The sequence below is a fragment of the Terrapene carolina genome, unplaced genomic scaffold (genome assembly GCF_002925995.2).
Source record: "Terrapene carolina triunguis isolate 2854851 unplaced genomic scaffold, T_m_triunguis-2.0 Scaffold24369, whole genome shotgun sequence".
Lineage (NCBI taxonomy): Eukaryota > Metazoa > Chordata > Testudines > Emydidae > Terrapene > Terrapene triunguis.
This window is the reverse complement of record NW_020688720.1, coordinates 1-19,596: the sequence shown is the minus strand read 5'-3', so window position 1 is coordinate 19,596 and position 19,596 is coordinate 1. Positions and strand designations below refer to the sequence as shown.

Below are 19,596 nucleotides of genomic sequence, written 5' to 3'. Positions count from 1 at the left end.
AGAGTGACAAGATGGGTGAGGTGATGTCTCTTTCACCAACAGAAGCTGGTTCAATAAAAGATAAGTTTTTGAGCTTGGTCCAGGTCTGAAGAAGACCTCTGTGTATCTCAAAAGCTTGTCTCTTACACCAAAAGAAGTTGATCCAGTAAATGATATCACTTCACCCACCCTGACTCTCTATAGCTTCATTTTGTGCTCTTGGGCTAGTCAATTGTGTGTGCAAGTTTTGAGGGGGAACTATATGGCTATTAAGGCAACTACTTCCAAAGTGTATTTGTAGTTTTCTGCAAGGCTTTCAGTGCAGGTTTGGGATGCACCAATGGCAGTTTCACAGGTGCTGGTAGAGGGATTATTTCCATCTGCCATTATAGGCTATGACATGCAAGGCCGGCTTTAGGAAGTGCGGGGCCCGATTCGAACAGTTTCGACGGGGCCCCGACAGGGATGACTAAAAAAAAAAAAAAAACGTAAAAAAAACACATGGGGCTTGTACTCACCGGGCCGCGCTCCTAGTCTTTGGCGGTGGGTCCTTCACGCGCTCCAGGTCTTCGGTGGCACTGAAGGACCCGCCGCCAAAGTGCCACCAAAGACCCGGAACGCCGCTGGGTGAGTAAAAATTAAAAAGGCGCCTCTAGCCAAAGAAGGGATTCTCTGCCACTTGCCCCCCACTCTGGGTGGCCCTGCCACTGGGCGCGGGGCCCTCTTAGGCGCGGGGCCCGATTCGGGGGAATTGGTGGAATTGGCCTAAAGCCGGCCCTGATGACATAGGCCAACACGGATTTCTGTTGTCCCACCAATACGGGTTTAGTGAATACCAATGGTGTCTGGTCACACATCAACACAGGATTCCTTGCTTTGGATGATGCATCTTTTGACATTGCAACTATGTAATGTTTTCCTGCCATTGAGCATTTGATGTTTGCCGACAGAGTACTGCCATGAGTCCATATGGTGGATTTTTATATGTCCAAATTGGCACACGCCAACAGCATTTTATCCCATGGCAATATTGGGACTTTGTGTCTGTTAATGTGAGCCTGGCTGACACCAGTGTGTTTTTTGGTCATTAAAGTGGCCTTTTTAGGGCATCCACCCACACTGGCTTGGCATGAGCCAACATTGGCACAGCATAAGCATGACATGCGCCAAAACGGGTGCCTCGCAGCTTTGATATAAGCCAATGTGGGATTAGTGGGCACCCCATTGTTGTTTTTAGGAGTGTGCGTGTGTATAGGGTGGAGGGGGGCTGCCCCATTGGCTTTGACAGGGCCACTGAGTCACAAACGGCCCCATTTTATAAAATAGCGGCTGTACCTTCGTGCCCTGCGAGGTGAATTTGACACACGTTTATATTTGGCAGGCAAGACTGACACGGGGTGTGGGGAGGAGCCAGTACCCCACAAAATAATGTGGGGGCTACTCGCTCATTGAACCGGCTTTTTTAAACCACGCAGCGGTTAAAAAAAATCGTTGGGGCAGGGAAAGGGCGGGAAAATTAGCAACCGCCTCTGGCGAGTAAATCCGTATCTGCGCATGCGCCGCTGCTTCCGTGCGCTTCCCCCTCCCCTCGCCGAGGAGCATTCCGGCGTCGCCCCCACTCCCTCCCGCTCGCACCCGCCAACGGTCGCGGCGCGCAAAAGCTTCTCCCGTCAGCGTCCCAAAGCGTCTCGCGCCGCCCGCCCTGCTTTGGTGCCCTGTTTGATGGGAGAGCGGGGAAGGAGCGTGGGACGTACCATTATAGAGAAAGGGGGAAAGGACTAGGAGGTGAGGTGGCACAAAATCCATCTAGCTCTTGAGGGATAAAGACAAAAATTCACTACAAAATATTTGGACTAGAGGCTGGTGTCCCAAAATGCGCCAAAAAGGGTCTCAGCTTGCTGTTTACACAAAACAATCCCCTTCTGCGGAAATGGTTTGGACCGAAAGTCCCTCCCCGGCCTCTCTGCACAGCCACTGTAGGGGGAGGGGGCCATGACATGGGGGAGTGAGCGACCGCAGCGCCGCCTTCCCTGCCGACAAGCCCAGGCAGACCCGCGTGCTGCTGCTGAGCTAGCGCCCAGGCCCCACGTCACCAGGGCACCCTCCCCCGCTGCCCGACCTGCCGCTGCCAGCCCCACGTCACCGGTGCACCCACTCCCTGACCTACGTCACCAGGGCACCCATGTGCCCTCTCCCTGACTCACGTCACCAGGGCACCCGCCTGCCCGACCCATTTCAACAGGGCAGCCACGCGCCCGCTCCTGATCCACGTGAAAATGACACTAACACGTCCGCTCCCTGACCTGCATCAAAATGGCATCCACAGTTTCCCCATAAACCATGTCAAAATGGTACCTACCCACTGCAACATTTTTCAAAGTGGTACCCAAGGCTTCCCCCACAAAAAGCCAAGTCAAACTGGCACCCATATGCCACTTCCAACCCATCTCAAAATGATACCAATGAGATTCCAATAAGAACTGTCAAAAAGAGACCTAACATCCCACCTCTCAACCCCTATCAAAATGGCACCCCACAGGTTCCCCATAAAAGCCACATCAATATGGCACACTGAACCCAACTGCATCTCAAAATTGCACCCATGGTCTCCCCATAAAAAACATGTCAAAATGGCACCCATACTGCCCTCTCAACCCACATCAAAACAGCACCTCTAGAATCCCAATAACAGGCATGTCAAAATGGTGCTCATCTGCATGTTAGGGGCAATACATGAGCAACCATCTCTTTATTGACTCTCTATCCTGCCTCCTACACTGATGGGAGGTGCTGCTGCTGGAAGGGGCCAGCTTTGAACTTGTGACAGCTGGTGATTTAAGACTCCATTTCCCAGGATGCTAAGACATCCCTGTTTGTACTGGTCTCACCCTCCCCAGAATAACCATGCCATAAAATAACTCCACATGGATTCAATCAACCACCCACCCTGCTAACTGCAAATCTTACCAGCTGGGGGCGGGGGGGGGGAATCAATACTGTTATATTTGGATTTAACTTGGTGGCTTGTACATTTCGTAGCTTCTGTAGGCTGAGCTTATTGCACACATCAGGGACTCCCTGCATCACTCCATTTCCCCCCTGCCAGCAGCTCTGTGTGCATTCCCATTCCCACTTACCCCCATTCCAAGGTCCCCAAAGTTACCATGTGGCAGGGGTTCTGTATGCCCCTGTCAAGGCTCCTTCCCCACTCTGAACTTTAGGGTATAGATGTGGGGGCTTGCATGAAAACTTCTAAGCTTAACTACCAGCTTAGATCTGGTCCGCTGCCACCACTCTCAATGCTAATTCCCTTCCCTGGGTAGCCTTGAGAGACTCTTCACCAATTCCCTGGTGAATACAGATCCAAACCCCTTGGATCTTAAAACAAGGAGAAATTAACCATCCCCCCTACTTTCTCCCACCAACTCCTGGTGGATCAAGATCCAACCCCTTGGATCTAAAAACAAGGAAAAATCAATCAGGTTCTTAAAAAGAAGGCTTTTAATTAAAAAAAAAAGTAAAAATCATCTCTGTAAAATCAGGATGGAAGATAACTTTACAGGGTAATCAAACTTAAAGAGCCCAGAGGACCCCCCTCTAGCCTTGGGTTCAAAGTTACAGCAAACAGAGGTAAACTCCCTAGTAAAAGGTACATTTACAAGTTGAGAAAACAAAGATAAAACTAACACACCTTGCGTGGCTGTTTACTTACAAGTTTGAAATATGAGACTTGTTCAGAAAGATTTGGAGAGCATGGATTGATGTGTGGTCCCTCTCAGTCCCAAGAGCTAACTCTCCCCAAAAACAAAGAGCACAAATAAAAGCCTTCCCCCCACCAAGATTTGAAAGTATCTTGTCCCCTTATTGGTCCTTTGGGTCAGGTGTCAGCCAGGTTACCTGAGCTTCTTAAACCTTTACAGGTAAAAGGATCTTGGAGTCTCTGGCCAGCAGGGATTTTATAGTATTGTACACAGGAGGGCTGTTACCCTTCCCTTTATAGTTATGACAGCCCCCATTCCCACATCTCTCTATAGCAGGGTCCCCCAATCTCCCCCTGCAATTGCAGGGGCTGGTATGCCCCAATTCCCCATTCTCCGCCCCCACCTCAGGGGCTCTCTCTGCACCCTATACCCCTCTATGCCCCCCTCCCCCAACCCGGATCCCCCCCCCGGGTTTCTGTGCATTCCCCCCCCCCCCCCCCCCCCCCCATACTAGGGGCTGTGTGCGTGCCCCCACTTCCCCTCTCCCTATTATAGGTCTATGAGACGCTATTTAGGGTGTCAAATGTTAAATTCTGGTGGTAGGACACACAAATGAGCTAGGGGCACTGTTATGGTGGAAGGGGTTAAAGGCTTCCATCAACCAGTTCTTTAGTCTATAGACAATTGCAGAGTTGCTTGAAGCAGCAGCTGTGCTAAACAGCTGGCAAAGGCTCCATGTGTCCATCTGTCCCTCCTCCCATTTTCCCTTTTGGTTTTCCAATTTTCCCAAAAGTGAACAGGTTGCTGGCCCTCAGCACCTCAAATGTTCCCTGAAAAGTTGGAAATGATTGCATGCAGTGTTCAAAAGTTATCACGTAGCATTTCTGTACATATGTAATCAAACTGAGAGACCTTCACCCACAGTTAAAAAGCAATCACGTTAAAAGAATAAAATTGCAACTTCTCCCATAATATGGAGTACAACAAAAAAATTTAAAAAAATGGAGATTACAAATTTTTAAGATTCATGCTGGTTTAATGTTAAATACATGATTTTGGGGAAATGCTTGTTTCTTGTGTTCAGCTGAACCCCCAAAAGCTAGTTCAAACTCTTGATGACCAAATGGCCCATGTTTTCTGGGATGGCCCTGGTTTTGAGGGTCCAGCTTGGCATCTCTGCTCATGAAACTGAAAATTTGTCCTGACTTCAATATAACTCCCCCGGCTGTCTAAACTCAAAACCACATGTTGCTGAATTTGGTTCACATAGCATTGCCTCTCAGCTCCATCTCTCTCGCTGCCTCCCAGCTGTTCAGCACAACAGCTGCAAGATGTAGCAGGACTGCAGTGGTGGCCCCCAGCTCAATGGGGAAAGGATCCACATCTGTTTATTTGGGGTGAAGAGAAAACAGGATGATAGAGGATGCCAACATTCGAAGCACGAAATAAAGGTCTGAGCTGGTGTCAGAGGAGTGAGTGTGCACCTGTAGGGTCGGGGAGACATGGTTTAAATACATTTAGGTTAAGATTTTCTAATCTATGAGATTTGCCTGTTAAATTCCCATTATTTTTTTAAATGGGAACTGGGTGTCCAAATCCTGAGTGCATCTGAAAAATCTCAGCCTAACCTAAATGGTGTTGGTAGTAGAAAACAGATAGTGGACATGGTGGAGTCAATTCACGGAAGAGTGGAAAGTAATTTTGGACACAGTAGTAAATAGATCAATGTTAGTTAACCATCCTGATCCTCAATTTTGTACAAGTCCATCGATACTAGTGACTAGGAGTTTTAAAAATACCTGGACAGATATTGTATCTCAGACATGAGATCAAGCCCTAACTCATTTCACAGAAAGGGCAACTGAAAATTGCAATGGATTAAAGATGGGATTTTCAAAGAAGCCTAAAGCAGCATGGCATCTAACTCCCTTAAATCTCCTGTGAAAATCCCAACTACAGCCACTACTGACCTGGGCTGAATTCAGACCAGTGGATTAGAGTTGAGAAAGCTCCATTTCCCCCTGTTCTACCACTGCCCTTTTGTACAAAAAACACCCAACTTTTACACATCCATTCAATCTAGTTTTATTATTTATCCTGTTTTTAGTATAGCCTTTCCTGGACATAACTTCAAAGAGTCCTTGTAATGCAGATCGGAGACAGGGCAAATCTTTTAATCTTCAGGCCCCAAATTCTCTCTTACAGTTGATGCTGGTGGAGAGAAAGATACATTTTCCTTTCCTTTAAGGCTCATCTCAAATCATCCCTGTAAAGATAAAGGTTCAAAGATGCAGAATGCAGCACACAGTTGCGTCTTGGAAACCTAGTTGGTGCAGTGAAGCTAACTCCTCCCAGCTGAGGCCAGCATAGCTCTTAGTGCCTCAGTGCAGGCAATCTTTCAGCTCACATTGAAAAATTACTATCTGGTTACTATAGCCCACTGCCTAAAGTTTACAGAGCAGGTTGTTTTTAAACCCCATTTCTGTCCCCAGAGTCCAGTCCCCTTCTGCCTCTTTGAGTGTCTGACCCCGCAAAATTCAGAAGGTGCTAACGGACGGCCAAACCCATCCAAGAGCACCCTGAGTGAAGAAAGGCCAAGCTTAATCTGCGATGACACAAAATCCCACTGCCCATGGCTTGTGGCAGCAAGAGGAACGGTCATCGCGGCCACTCTCCCTTAAATGAACAGCTCTGAGAGCAAGAGGACTCCCTAGAAAGAACACCCTGTGAATTTCCCCAAACAGCAAACCTTTACTGGGGTAACTGCTTAGTAAAGTTCTGCAGCAGGGAGTCCCCGTTCATATGTGCAGAAAGATATGGCTTTCTGAAAGCACCTGCAGCTTCAGGCACTGAAAGGCAGCCTGGCAATGTTTGGAAGATCAGTTCAGAGACTGTTTGTCACTGAATGAGGAATGCATGATGTACCCTATGCCAGACATTTGTTAACTGCTGGCAAACTATGTCTGCCATAGTACCCTATTTTTGTCCCATACCTCCCCCGATGGTGACATTGGCTGGGGGTACCAATTTGGGACCACACTAAGAAACTGGATGGATACAAACTTCCTGCAGCACTTACATCTGTGATTCCTATAAGGGATCCAGGGTGAGGGAGAAGCGAAACCAGCCAATCTTGTCTTCAGAGTTCTTGCACCTACAGAAGCAAAGAGGAATTATTTCCAGGTAATGACTTTTTTTTTTTTTTTTTTTTTTAAATTAAAAAGAGCACGCTACCAGCTACAGGGAAAACTCATTTCCTTGTATCTCTGTCCCTCCTTCATTTGCATAGAAACCGGATCCATGTTTTTGAAGGGGTCCCCTGGATCTGCTACTTATTCCCCTCACTGTCTGGGACTTTACATATGGTTGCATTGGAAACCATTAGAACATCAGTTTTCCCCCAAATCAGACTTCAGCTGCAGGTGTTTGTTTCATTAGTCTGCTCAGGGCATGTGTGTAATCAGGGTAGATCAGGTGAAACACGGACTGAACATGCGGTTCATCACAGCAGACCCCTCCTAGTCCTAAAAGTGGCAATGTGGTTGCCCCTCCCACACACAAACCACGACCCAGGACTATGAGACCTCAAGTGGTTGAGAATTTTAACTGCTTCCTCACCCAACTTACTCACATTGCAACATGGACTCCCTGGCTTCCCAACTTCCCCTGCAAGACAGATAAAATCCCTGCATGCATAAACAGGGGAGTAGCCAGTAGAAGCAGGGAGCTGATTTTACCCCTGTATATGGCACTGGTGAGTCTGATACTGGAACACCACATCCAGTTCTGGTGTCCAGATTTTAAAAAGGACATTGAAAAAATGGAGAGGGTTCAGTAATGAACCATAAAAGTGATTCAAGGGCTGGAGAAAATGCCTGATAGTGAGAGACTTAAGAAGTTCAATCTGTTTAGTTTAAATCAAGAAAAGGAAGCTTGAGAGAGGTGACCTGATTACAGTGTACAAGTACCTTCATGGGGAAAAAACAATAGTGGAGAAAGGCAGAACAAGAACCAATGGCTGGAAGTTAAAGCCAGGCACGTTCAAATTAGAAATAACGCACACGTTTCTAACAGTGAGGGTGATTGAACAAACTCCCAAGGGATGGGGGATTCTCCATTCCTTGCTGTCTTCCAGTCCAGACTGAATTCTCTGGTCGGTATTAAACTGGAGATCAGACTAGGCAATCTAATGGTTCCTTCTGGCCTACGAAGATCTGGCTTTTCAATACGGCCATACGAGCAGCTGCTAAGGGCACAGCAGTTACAGACGAGGAAATGGCACAGTGAAGTTACCTGGAGACACTGTGAGGCGAGAGCTAGTGCAGGGAACTATTTTAAAGGACCATGCAGGGAGAGTGGGGAGAACAGCTGAGTTTTAGAAAGGGGAAGGAGTCAGGGAGTCATGGTGGGGGTTACTAGGTTACGTTCTATGCCCCGCACAATGCAGGAAGTCAGACTAGATGGCCATAATGGTCCCTCCTGGCCTTAAACCTTGACCCCATCTACTATGGGAAATGCCCAGATTTCACTGCAGGCCTGAAATGGAAGCCACACAGGGAGTTAATGCTTCTCTCCTTCTTTGATGTAGTGGGGTCTGCACATGTGGCATCAGGGTGGATCAGGTGAAAGATGGTCTGATCATACTGTTCATCATGGCAGACCCCACCCACGCCCTCAAACCTAGCTGCGACATCACCAATGGCAAAGACCAGGGGGTCTCCTGGTCTGAGAAGAAACTTCTTGTAGGCTGGGTCTCCTCTCCACACCAACCCTCAAGATAGCCCATAATTGGATGCATGGGGGCTGTCTCATACAGTAGCACACTTCTCCCAATACCAAGTGTCTGTCCAAGGGGCGCTTATTGTGCCACAAGAGCGAGGATCTTATCCCCAATATTTCTGGAGTCTGAGACATAGGAACATAGGTCTTGCCATGGAAAGTGAAGGATTAAAAAGTGCCTCAAGCACAGGGACAGTTGTGTGGTTACGGTTCTGGACTGGGACATCTGGGATCAGTTCTCAGCTCTGCCACAGACTCCCTGGGTGACCTCAAGCAAATCCTTTTAAATCTCAGATTTGGGTACCTAACTCCACTGGGCTCCTTTGAAAATCTCAGTCTTCAGCTCTCTGTACCTCGGTTCCCCATCTGCAATGCTGATACTTCCTGTTTTCCATCCTTTATAACCTAAGTAGACAAAGTCAACAAAAATCTTTGGGACAGGGATGGCCTCTAATGAAGTGTCTGTACAAACCCTAGCACTGTAGGGCCTCGAGGCTACAGTGTAATACAACTAATAATAAAACAGTGGATGGGCCCATCAAGTCAAGCATCCTGCCTCTAGCAACACATGCCTGGCTACTTCCTAACAGATCAGAGCAAGCCCTGAAAGCACAGGAGCTGATTATCTTCATCTCAGCTCAGGTAGGCCATAAAACCACTCAGTCCCTTTTCTTTAAGGCCCTACTCAGTTGGAGGCCCTTACCCTACTGTCCTTAGGGCTCAGGTCCAAGATGTTTCATTACAGACCATTTTCAAGATTCAGTTACAGTACTTCATTTTTCCACTTCAGCCCTGATCATTTCATGGGGGTGGGGAGTCAGTCTTCATCCTCCAGCCTCTCCACAATCTGAAACAGGCAAAGAAACATTCATAAGACTAGAGTGTGACCAACACAGCCTCTTCCTCTCCCCTACTTCCTCTCCTGTTGCAGCTACACCAGAGATCAGAGTTGCCACTGGACTCATCTAAACCTAATTCCCAGCACACCACAGCCCAGTTCTACCAGAGCATAGCTAGGCAGAAAGAGATAACACTATACATGGAGGGGAAGACAGCAGGAGTAAAAAGGAAGTCACTTCTGGGGTGGAGGGAGGCAACGAGAGCAAAGTGCAACAGGAGAAGGGAGGAGAATATTTTAGCGGACATCTGGGTAAACTCCCTCCTGATGCTTACAAAAGATCACATGGCCCTTTTAACATCCACAGTGAGCAGACAGGATCTCAAATTTTATTAAGGCCTCAAGCAAAAGACCGAACAGCTTCAGACAAAAAGCATTAATTTATCTGCAGTGGCAGGAGGAAGAGATGAACCAGTCCTGGACAATGAGGACTTAAAATCTGAAGGCCTCAAGACATGTGAAGCCACAAGTCACTCCTACTACACTCCATTGTCACAGCTGAAAGTTGGATTGGTCAACACAGCTGGTAACAGATACTTCAATCAAGTCAGAGTTGAAAAACATCTGCTACATTACAAAGGCCAAAGCTGAAGGTTTGACATGCCTCAGCCTGCACTATTTGGGGGAAGGGAGATAGATCAGGGCAGGATTAGGCCTGCCAGACCACCTAACAGGAATACTCTGGAGTCCTCTCTCCAGGTTGGAAATTTTAGGTCTTGCTAAAGCACTTAAAGAGAGGTAGCCAAATAGAACCCAGGAGTCCTGACTCCCAGTCCTCCTTCTCTACAACTAGACTTGATTCCCCTTGCTCCAACCACTAGTCCACACTCCCCAGAGTTGGGAATAGAACCTAGGAGTCCTAACTCCTAGCCCCCCTGTTCTAACCCATTATAGTTGCCCCTAGATTTTGACAGTTTTGCTGTTATGTAATGTTTAACCCCCTGGGCAGGGATTCTCTGTTCCTCTGTAAGAAGCCAATCTCATACCAGCTCACTGAGCCCCATATCTGGAACGTGGCATTTCTCCAAAGCAACTGTTTCCTCCCAGCTCATCAATTCCATTTTCAGTCTAAAATGAAGAGATACAAACATTGGTTTAGGATACACAGACCAAAACCTGGCAACCAGACCACATCCAACCCTGCCATAGCTATGTCAGAAAATTGGTGTTTAAAGGTTACACTAGAGACAGGATTGTAAAAGCCTCCACAGCAGGATGTTCCCACCTTTAGGGGTCACCAATAATGCAGAAGCTACACCCACTAAAATTAATACAGTTATAAGGGTTTGTCTTTCTCTAGCTCCTTTCTTCCAAAAATCTCCAGAGGCTTTCAGAGAAGTCTAAGGGAATTAGGCACCTTACTTATCCCCTTAGGCTCCTCTAACAATCCCAGCCCAAGTGCTTTACAAATATTAAGCCTCATCCACCCTGTGAAGTCAATATCATCTCCACTGTATAACTGAGGAAACTGAGGCACAGAGTGGCAAATCGCTTGCCCAAGGTCACACAGCGAGAGACAGAGCCATGAATAGAACCAAATGAAGGTCAATCTCAATTCACTCTTCTCTAATCAGTAAACTCCACCTCCTCCCAGCACCAGAAACAGAGCTCCCATTATCAACTATCTGAGCACCTCACAATTTCTTCCTGGTGATGTAGGGCATTGCTATTATCCACATTTTACAGATTTGGAATTGAGGCTGAGGGCCAGTTTTTTTAAATGTCTGTGGGCACCTAAAGAGGCAGATTGAAATCAGTAGGGGTTAGGCACCTAGGCACTTCTGAACATCTCACTGTGCATCTATCTGTATCTTTAGATGCCCAAGTACCTATACAAATCTGACCCAGAGAGACTAAAACTTGCACAAGGTCGCACAAGAAGTTTGTGGTAGAGCAGGAAATTAAGCCCATGTCTCTCAAGTCCCAGGCTAGCACCCTAATTGCTGGTTCATTCTTCCTCTCAGCCAAAAGGCTTTACACTTCTAATCTCAGCTCTTCCTGATTTACTTTGGGACTTTTAAAACTAGACTGAACAAAGTGATAGAAAGCAGACTGTAGGGAACAATCCTGCACTAACCCCAAGAAGACAGGCCTGTTAGGCCACACATTCTATGTAGCTCTAACCTTCTGTGTTAGAATAATCCTTAATTGAACCCATTACTGCCCTGAATCAGCCTCCAGACTTTATCCCACTGCTTCATTTGCAGATCCAACTCCCAGAGCAGGGCAGAGAACCTTTCTGTTAAAGCCCGGCTGCTTGCAGCCTATGGCGTTTGCATTCTGTATCTGAAATCCTTTGAGGCTTCATAGATACTGGGCTCTTGGGTATTTTTCTGGCCTGCATAAAAGTTGTTGGTTCTCTTTATCGTGGTAGGTGCAAGGAGTAGGTGCTACAGATCAGGTAAAAGTTGCAGTCTGGGATCACTCACAGGTTATGAAGTACCCAACCACTAGTAGCTAATAAGGGATCAAAAACAATAATATTTGATAATGTGCTCTTTTTCTAGGAACTCCCATCCAAAGATTTTTGAGTGTTTTATAATCATGAATGAATCAAGCCTCACATGCTTCCTATGAAGTATTATTCACATTGTACAGGTGAGGAAACTGAGGTACAGAGGGGCAAGGGCAAAGTGGCTTGCTCAAGGTCACCCCTGGGACAGGGTCAGAGCCAATAGTCAGGAGTCCTGACTCCCAGTCCACCCACCATTAGACCCCACTACCCTCCCAGGGCTGAGGTAGAACCCAGGAGTCTTGACTCCCAGCCCACCCACCTCCATCATGAAACTGCATTTTTTAAAGGGGGTCTGGATGGCACGTGGGGTTCGGCAAAGGCACTATACAAGTAGATGGAAGTTTTACCACTGGAGTCAGACTGGGCTCAGGACAGCCTCTGAATTCCACCCTATGTTTCAAAGCCAGCAGAGCTCGCTCAACTTTCTTCTCTTGTAATTAAGCTTCCATTTATTTACTTCAGTGGTGCAGCATGCAGTTCCAGCCGCAAATTATAAAGTGGGGAGAATAGCCAAACCAAAACTGAGGCCTGGAGTCACCTTCAACTCCCACGCTTTCCCCCAACACGTGGGCCACACACAGCGTGGGCAATTTCACCATTACCAGCAGCAGCATTTTTGAACACTAAGTCAAACCCACTGCCAGCTCACTCCACACCCCTGAAGAGACTGCTAGAACACACAGCAGAAGGCACCGTGCTAACCCAGCCTCCCTCCGCAGCAGGGACATTCTTTAACTTTCACCAGCTCACCCACCACGTGGTTTTTCCTCTTAAAAACAGATCTGTACATAAAACACCTACTGCTGTTTATGATGGTTTGCCTACGACAGGAGGAGTGGATCTCTGGGCTTTGCTCTCCCTTCCAGAGCTGGGAGTAGAATCTACTGGATTAAAGGGCAGAATTAAGCGTCAGAACTCCTGCGTTAGCTTCCGAACTCTGCAGCACACTCCCTATGTGCCCTGAAACAAGTCACCAAATCATACAGGGGCGGGGAGAAGAGAGGAGTAGGAGAGAGATAACGAACTCATTTTACAGCATGTGTGACTTCATGCAGACCTGAAGAGGAACACTGCAGACACATAGTAATTTATTAAAACACAGGGACAAATCATGCCGTCTGTTTCACCCAGGGACTGCAAAGTCAATGGGGATTTCAGGGGTGTCGCTGAAGATCGCACAGTTTTAACAGACCACTTTCCCACTAATCCCCTGCCTTTGGCCCTACGTAAAGGGGTGGCCTATGGATTCTGAATTCAACCCTAAGGCCAAACTCAATCCACGGGAAAACCTTTCTCCACCACATACAGTTTAACTACATTTATTCTAATCCTAACACATGGGTGGATGGCAAAAATTAAACTCAGAATGGCAAAGGATTCAAACCGAGCTAGAGATCTTGCCACTTACCAAGCACGCTGGTCTGGGAGTACAGGAACAGGATACGTACAGGAAGCATGGTGATGATGAAAGAGAGAAAGATGAGAGGAAGTGGTAGGTGGGACAGAGAAGAGAGCAGCTTTGCAATTGGCTGAGAGCATAAACCTGTCAGTCTCTCATTTCCTTGAATCAAAAAGCGAGATGCCGAAACATTAATCTGTTGAGGCTTCAAACCATGTGGCTACAGACCTTTACAGAGCTGGGTTAGGAAAAATTGTGTGACGGAAATCTGTGGTTTTCTGTGAAATCTCTCAAAAAGATTTTTCAGTCTGTATTAGAGAATGCAATCTTGAGTCAAAATTTTAAAAGCTAGGCTGGAGTTTTTAGAGGAACTGTCCAGAAATCCTGATGTAGGGTAGGGTCTAAATGGAGCTGATATTCAAAAGTGCTGAATAACCCTACTCAACATTTCTGAAAGTTTATTTAGGAGGCTAAATCAGGGTGTAGGAATCAAAATTTAGGCTTCTGGTTTTGAAAAATTTAGCTCTGGAATTTTGGGGTCATTTTGATCCCCAAACCCTTTACAAATAGTGTAATATCAATAAAAAATATTTCACATTTACATAGCATTTGGGATTTTCCTCATTCTGAAGTCCCAGGACTGGAAAATACCGAAGGATACTGGCAATAGAGAGCCAAATTTCAAAAGTAGCTAGGCACCTAACTCCCATAGGGTTAGGCACCTAATTTGCTTAAATGCCTTTGACAATCCTAATATATATCCAGATTCAGAGTCAACAAAAGCTGTGGGAGGGATCTGCAATGCAGGACGTCGATAACGTGGGTAATATAAATGTGGGAAATCTTGGCAAAATCTGCAAAGGAAAATAATAAAATCCCTTGTGTACAATGTTTCCTACCAGACTGCTCTCTCAATTACACTGATGTGACCCCATTATCTTCAGTGGAGTTGCTCCAGGTTTAAACTGGTGTATTTCACAATAGAATTTTTCTTTCTGTCTGTAGTACAAAGGTAAGTATCATTGTTGCCATTTTATGGGTGGAGAAACAGGCACAGAAAGAGATGAAGGCCCAGATCCTCAAAGGTATCGAGACATAACTCCCACCAGGAATTAAGCACCTAAATATCTGTGAGATCTGGGCCCAAGTGACTTGTCTGAGTCACTGGCCAAGATGAGAATAGAACCCAGGTGTCGTGATTCCTGTTCCCATTGTAACCACCCACTCACTCACCTCCTAGAGCCCAGTATATAACCCAGAGGTCCTGACTTCCATGTTCTCCTTTTCTGACCACTAAATTAGCTTTTCCTCCCAAAACTGGGAATAAAACCTTGGAGTCTGGACTTTCAACTTCCCTCACATACTTTGCAGTGAAGCCAGAGGCAAAGAATTGATTTAGCTTCTCTGCAATGGCCTTATCTTCCTTGAGTGCTCCTTTAACACCTCGATCGTCCCGTGGCCCCACTGATTGTTTGGCAGGCTTCCTGCTTTGCATGTACTCAAAAATTTGTTAGTTTTTGAGTCTTTGGCTAGTTTCTCTTCCATTTCTTTTTTGGACTGCCTAATTAAACTTTTACAGTTGACCTGCCAGAGTTTATGCTCCTTTCTATTTTCCTCAGTAGAATTTAACTTCCAATTTTTAAAAGATGTCTTTATGACTCTAACTGCTTCTTTTATTTTATTGTTTAGCCATGGTGGCACTTTGTTGGTCCCCTTACTGTGTTTTTTAATTTGGGATATACATTTAATTTGAGCATCTATCATGATGTTTTTAAAAAGTTCCCATGCAGCTTGCAGACATTTCATTTTTGTGACTGTACCTTTTAATTTCCATTTAACTAGCTTCCTCATTTTTGTGTAGTTTCCTTTCTGAAGTTAAATGCTACTGTGGTGGGTTTCTTTGGTGTTGTTTCCGCCCCCCAGGATGTTACATTTAATTATATTATGGTCACTATTACCGAGTGGTTCAGCTATATTCACCTCCTGGACCAAATCTTGTGCTTCACTTTGGACTAAATCAAGAATTTCTTCTCCTCTTGTGGGTTCCAGGACTAGCTGCTCCAAGAAGCAGTTATTCATGGTGTCTAGAAACTCAATCTCAGTATCCTGTCCTGAGGTGACATGTACCCAGTCAATATGGGGATAGTTGAAATCCCCCATTACTATTGAATTTTATATTTCTATAGCCTCTCTAATCTCTCTGAGCATTTCACAATCACCATCACTGTCAGGTGATTGGTAGTATATTCCTACTGCTATATTTTTATTATTCAAGCACGGAATTTCTATCTATAGATATTCTATGGTACAGTTTGATTCATTTAAGATTTTTACTATATTTGACTCTGCTTTCTTTCACATATAGTGCCACTCCCCCACTAGCATGACCTACTCTGTCATTCCAACATATTTTGTATCCTGGTATTACCGTGTTCCATTTATTATCATTTCACCAAGTTTCTGTGATGCCTATTATATCAATAACCTCATTTAATACCAGGCACTCAAGTTCACCCATCTTAGTATTTAGACTTCTAGCATTTGTATACAAGCACTTATAAAAATTTGTCACTTTTTAGCTGTCTGCCATTATGTGATGTAATTGAATGGGACTCTTTCATTTGACTGTTTCTCTTCAGTTCCTACCTGTACTTTATCAACTTCCATCCTCACCTCCTTACTAGGATATAGAGAATCCCCGTTAATAGAGTCTCCCGTAAAGGATGCCTCTGTCCAAACTGTGTGCTCCTCCGTACCCATCGGCTTTCTCCCAGCCCTTAGCCTGAAATCTCTACAACCTTTTCAACCTTACATGCCAGCAATCTAGTTTTGCGTTGGTCCAGGTGGAGCCCATCCCTCCCACATAGCTCCTCCTTTCCCAAAAGGTTCCCCAGTTCTTAACAAACCCAAACCCTTCTTTCCTATACCATCATCTCATCCACACATTGAAACCCCACAGCTCCACCCGTCCAACTGGCCCTGTGCGTGGAACCGGAAGCATCCCAGAGAATGCTACTGTGGAGGTCCTGGACTCCAATCTATCTTATCATCCAGGCAAGCTGGATTTAGTGATAGTTGGTTGCCATACACCAAAGATCACAAAAGATTCAAGTTGCTTTCAGTCACAAAAGACCAGTCACTTACCCCAGGTCAATTTGTACCTCAGATCTCACACCAAAAATAATCCTTGTAGCCAATCTTATAGTAAACCAACTAAGGATTTATTAACTCGGAAATACCAGAGTTATTTATAGATTAAAGCAGGCAACATATATACACAAATGAGTTACAGTCTATGGTTCTATAGTGGGTTAGTGGAGGCCCCTCTCACTCTAGTTCAGTGGGAGGCCACTCTGCCTCACTACATCTCTGTATTTGAAGTTAAGTGGCAAGGGAATTAGCCAGTCAACTGTCTATGTCTCGGGTGGGACTGAGCAATCAGCAGTCCCGGGAGGCTCTGGCCCTTGGGCGGGACTGGTAAACACAGGCCTCCTGGCCTATGGTAGGGAAACTGCTACCCCGGGGTGAAGGGGTAGGGGGACCCAGGCCCACCCTACTCCACTAGGTTCCAGCCCAAGGCCCTAGCAGTGGTGGAGGGTTCCGCCACTGGGTCAGCAGGGATCCGGCCCCAACACGCTGACTGGGGTTCAGGCAGCAAACGCAGCCGGACTGGAGTCGGCTGTCCCAGGGCCACTTCCAATCCTTCCCTCGGGGTGTACCTGCCTCCGTGGGGGTCCTCCATCAGCCTGGCGTAGATAGCCAGCGGCAGCCCCAGCCACTCTCTGGGATTTTCATCTGTCGGCAGCGTCCGCTATTCGGGCCAGTCCTCAGCGCGGCAAGGGTCCCCCTTGGGCTTCAGCTCTGGGAGCAGGCGGGAGGCATCTGTCTCCTCCAGCTACAGAGTGCTCCCTTTATACTTCCTGTCCCACCCCTTGACTTCTGGTGGGTGGGACGAGCTGGCTTTGGCTCCGCCCACCCTGGCCCAGTGTGAGACCCCTCCCACTCTGTCTCAGTGGGAGGCCACTCCGCCTCATCACAGGTTCCAAAAGGTGACACGGTTGTAGTAATCTGTCAGCACTGAATGTCTTTTAGGGCTAATCCAGATTGAACCTGGGGATCTCTGCTTCTGTTTCCTAGCTCCAGCCCTGTGAGAATATAAACAGCAAAGAGAGATATAAAATTTTCTTCTGTGCCTGTTTTATCCCCTTCTTCCAGCATTCACACTGACGGGCTGGGCTTTCTTGCACATAGCACCTTCATGAGTGTGAGAGGGTGTCACGGGGTGCACAGGCTCAGTGCTCTGGTACCGCTCTGAATGAAGTTCAGACAGGACCCTCTTGTAGTGTGACAACCCCTCAGGACACACTCACTAGGGCAAGCCTCCTTGGCTTCAGCGCCTCCTGGGTCTGACCTCGGAGCGTTCAGCACCCCAATTTCATGCCATGAGCTCCCTGCAGTGAGTCCACCTGAATAAGACACCTGGGGAAGCCTTACACGCCCCCCAAAGGGGCCATGCACCCCAACTTCACAGAGTCTCAGCCAGCGTTGTAAAACAGAAGGGTTTATTAGTTGTCTGGAACACGGCGTAGAACAGTTCTTGTTAGCACAAGAAGTAGAAAGATTCAGCAAAGTCCATCTTGGGAAGACCCAGAGCCCTGGGTTCTCCCCCTGAGTGCCAAACCAGGAGACTGACCAGCTTTAAGCAGCCCATCCTCAGTCATGCCCAGTTGCCCCTCCTCCATCCTTTGTCTCTTTCTCGGGCAAACCGGTCACCTGACCTCCACCTCTCTCTTTATTCTCCAACTCCTTCGGCTGGCTCTTGCAGAGGATGAGCCCAGGCCATCAGTTGTCAGGATACCGAGTGTCTGGCCGTTGTCTGAGCCCAGGGAGCTAGATGGCAGTCATACCTGCCCTCCAGAGGTCTCTGCAACAATCACAAATGCTTGTCCCACCACCTAGATACTTGGGGAACACATAGGGGAAACTGAGGCACACACAGAGTATTCATACAAAACATTAAGAAGATTGCCACTTCATCACAGAGGGCCATTAACCTAGTCTTTGTATCATGATGTTCCCCAGTGGCCCATTTAGTTTTGATAGTCCTTGATGGGCAGTGGACCATTCCTCCTGAGTGGGTTCACAGGTTCACAGCAAGCATTTTTACAGTTATAAAGCAAAACTTACATATCACCTTATAGCATGGGATACAGACATTACAAGTGAAATTAATGCATGCAGAAAATTACAAGCATTCCATAGACTCTAAACACTAAACACATTCTTATAAGTCTAATACCTATCTGGAACAATACTAACATACAGGTGAACTGGTCTGGTTCCCAGCTATAAATTTGTCAGTGCTCAGCTGACGCATAAAGCCTTGGCAAGAGCTGGCATCTGGTCTGCCAGCGTCACAGCTGGCTGGGCCCCTTAGAGGTTGGCGCTTCAGGGACCACCCTGTCTGCCTGCCGGTTCACCTGGTTGGGCTCTCCCTTGAGTCGTGGGGCCCCCTTGGCCTCCGGCAGCTGCTCTGGCGAGGCAGTTAAGGCAGTATCTGCTGCTAAATAGTTCTCCATTAGTTGGACCATGTCGGCTAGGGACTCTGGCTGTTGTCTAAGCACCCACTCCCTACCCCCGGTCAGGAGTATGTGAACAAACTGCTCCACCAGAATGAGCTCAGCCACCTCGACTCCATTCCGCGTGTCCAGCTTCAACCACCATCAGCACAGGTCCCTTAGTTTCTGGGCAACCACACAGAGCTGGGCTCCCCAGGGATATTTGGAGGGAGGGATAGCTCAGTGGTTTGAGCATTGGCCTGCTAAACCCAGGGTTGTGAGTTTAATCCTTGAGGGGGCCGCTTAGGGATCTGGGGCAAAATCAGTACTTGGTCCTGCTAGTGAAGGCAGGGGCCTGGACTCATTGACCTTCAAGGTCCCTTCCAGTTCTAGGAGATAGGATATCTCCATTAATTTATTTATCATTAATGATCTGGAGGATGGCATGGACTGCACTCTCAGCAAGTTTGCAGATGACACTAAACTGGGAGGAGTGGTAGATACGCTGGAGGGTAGGGATAGGATACAGAGGGACCTAGACAAAGTAGAGGATTGGGCCAAAAGAAACCTGATGAGATTCAACAAGGACAAGTGCAGAGTCCTGCACTTAGGACGGAAGAATCCCATGCACTGTTACAGACTAGGGACCGAATGGCTAGGAAGCAGTTCTGCAGAAAAGGACCTAGGGGTTACAGTGGACGAGATGCTGGATATGAGTCAACAGTGTGCCCTTGTTGCCGAGAAGGCTAACGGCATTTTGGGCTGTA

The 19,596-nt window shown here is 47.0% G+C and overlaps 1 long non-coding RNA gene and 2 other non-coding genes across 5 annotated transcripts; all 3 read right to left on the bottom strand.

The window, feature by feature from the left end:
• Positions 1-5,847: 5,847 nt before the first annotated feature.
• Positions 5,848-13,349, bottom strand: LOC113408801. 3 transcript variants are annotated; one of them, XR_003370369.2, is made up of 4 exons: positions 13,281-13,349; positions 12,674-12,756; positions 6,760-6,834; positions 5,848-5,946 (listed from the first exon to the last, which is right to left on the bottom strand). It is a non-coding gene; the product is annotated as an uncharacterized LOC113408801 (long non-coding RNA). The 3 variants fall into 3 exon arrangements; XR_003370367.1 differs by having other exon boundaries at positions 12,674-12,753; positions 13,281-13,344; XR_003370368.1 differs by lacking the exons at positions 5,848-5,946; positions 6,760-6,834 and adding exons at positions 9,221-9,306; positions 10,344-10,425 and having other exon boundaries at positions 12,674-12,753; positions 13,281-13,344.
• LOC113408803 lies at positions 6,197-6,344 on the bottom strand. The gene has a single exon (XR_003370370.1). It is a non-coding gene; the product is annotated as a small nucleolar RNA SNORA79 (small nucleolar RNA).
• LOC113408804 lies at positions 7,117-7,194 on the bottom strand. The gene has a single exon (XR_003370371.1). It is a non-coding gene; the product is annotated as a small nucleolar RNA SNORD126 (small nucleolar RNA).
• Positions 13,350-19,596: the final 6,247 nt, after the last annotated feature.